The following is a 2,500-nucleotide window of genomic DNA, read 5'->3' on the forward strand; positions in this document are numbered from 1 at the left end:
GGCTCGTTTTGTGATTTGTCTGTCGAATGTATTTAAATTCGGTCTATTTCTAGTAACTACGTTTATTTTTGGACAGTATTGTAAGTAGTAATTGTTGGGAATAAAGGGTAATGGGGGTTTCTGTTCGTTTGGGATCTTAGGAGAATTTGTGTTGGAATAAATTGTGATGTTTTTTGGATCTTGAATGTTTTTGTTTATAGAATTATGAAGTTTTGTATTGAGATTTGATTTAGAATTAACAAGCGAGAAAGAGCGTGACTGTTTATGGCAAGAGGAATGGCAAAAAACGTTCGCTGTATTTTGCTTGCGCTGAGCGATGTTGTTTGCGTCATGTGATTTGTGTGTTAATCCGAATGGAGCGATCTGATTGGTTAAAATGTTGTGTTTACGTTCTTCGTTCAGAAGTGTGAAAGTAAATTCTCTGATTCTGTTTATTACAAAGAGTTCATCCTCTGGGCTTATTGGGGGGGGGGTTTGGTGTGGGTTTCTGCTTAGGTAATCAGTGAAGCCCATGTCTTTCCCCGGTATATGTTGGATTGAAAAGGTGTATGGGAGTAATTTGTCTACCCAGCGAATCAGTCGACTTTGTCGTGGTTTGTTCGCCCGATTGGGTTTGAGTGCGGAAAGTAGAGCTGTGTGGTCTGTTATTAATTCGAATTTTGAACCTAGTAAGTAATATTTGAAATGGTTTGCTGCCCATACTACTGATAGTAGTTCTAATTCGTTTGTACTATATTTCATTTCTGCTTCGTTTAAGAAGCGGCTGGCGTAGGCTATGGGGAACCATCCCTCTGGGTATTGTTGTTCTAATACCGCTCCAAGTCCCGTGTGGCTTGAGTCACATTTCAGACGTGTTTTACGATGTTTGTCGAAATGTTTTTCTTCTGTAATTTTTGAGATTTCTGCCTTTATTTTGTCTAAAGCTGTTGTATGTGTTTCTTCCCAACGTATTTTGTTGTTTGTTATGTTTTCTTTTCTTAGGAGGGGTCTTATGGGGTTGAGTAGATTGGCTAAGTTGGGAATAAATTTAATGAGTTGGTGTATTGAGCCCATAAGGGAACGAAGTTGTTTTAGTGTTTTAGGCGGTTTCAGGTTCATTATGGAGTCTGTCTTTTTTACTGTAGGGGAGATTCCCGATTGGGTAATTTTATAGCCTAACCATGTTATCGAAGATTTGGAGAATTCGCATTTTTCTAATTTGATGGCTAGATTTTCTTTGTCAAGTCTGGATAGGACCTTATATATGTCTTGTTCGTGGTCAAGAGTGGAGCCTTTTGTTATGATTAGTATGTCGTCTAAAAAGGTGAATTTGTTGTCGATGTTTTCGAGTGTTTTGTCGAGTGTTTTTTGGAATGTGGCAGGCATATCACTTAGACCGTAGAATCCATTTACGAACTGATATGTGCCAGTTGATTTGCCCCCGAGGATGTTGAAGTTACAATGTTTTCTAATTTCGGGATGTAGTGGGATTTGGCTGTATGCGTATTTTAAATCGACTTTCGAGAATAGGAAATTGCCTTGTTTATTCTTATTGTCTGAGATATATTTGGCGACTGAGTCCATAAGATTGTCGATGGATTGCATTTGATATTTATTTTGTCGATTGCATCGTTCAGTAGTTTTGAGTCGAGTGCTAGTTTGATGGATTGGTCATGTTTCACTGTTATTACTACGGGGCTTATAAAGACCTGATCGGAGCACTTTTCTAGTTTTATTATTTGGTTTGTGTTAAGTAAGTGTTGTATCTCCTTATCTACTTTTTCCGTTAAGTGGAGTGGGACCCTTCGGCCTTTGTGTTGGTACGGTGAAATGTCTTGTTTTAGCGTTGATTTGGCAATGTGGTTTTTGGATTTTCCCAGACGGGAGCATAGATGTGGGAATTTCTTTATGATTTTTATTTCTAGTCTATCGTCCAAATTGATGTTGTTAATGTTTGTACCTTTATTTTGTGAGAGGGCGAATCCAAGTTTCCCCAATATGTCTCTTCCCATCAAGTTCACAGTGTTTGCGTTGACCACCAGGATTTCGTTGTTTGTTGCTTCTCGAAGTCCCGATCGGAGGTTCATCTGTATGATTCCAGTTATAGGGATCTCTATGTTGTTGAAGCATCTGTACTGGGTCTGGCTGTTGGTTGGTTCCTTCCATTTGGCTGTTCTGCACCTTTGAATTATCCTGTCTGCTTCCGTTTTACAGATGAAGCTTGGGGGGCTACCTGTGTCCGCGAGCCAGTTTGTCTCGAAAGTGTCTGTGGATGTTTTGATCCAGATTTCATCTGAGATGTTTGGGAATAGTTTTTGTGGGTGTGCGTTGACGAAGTTCTTTGGATGTACGAGGTTTACGGTATTCCAGCTGTCGAATACTTCCTGGATGTAAAATGTGTTCTCGAGATCTATTGTTTCGTCTGTCGTTTCCGTTCGGGTATCCTGGAGTTGTTGTTCGTCTTCTTGTTGTTCCCGTGTGGGTCTAATGTTCCTGACTCGTCTAGTTTGTGGGAATGTTT

Source organism: Convolutriloba macropyga, chromosome 1 (genome assembly GCF_964194025.1).
Source record: "Convolutriloba macropyga chromosome 1, txConMacr16.3, whole genome shotgun sequence".
NCBI classification, from domain to species: Eukaryota; Metazoa; Xenacoelomorpha; order Acoela; family Convolutidae; genus Convolutriloba; species Convolutriloba macropyga.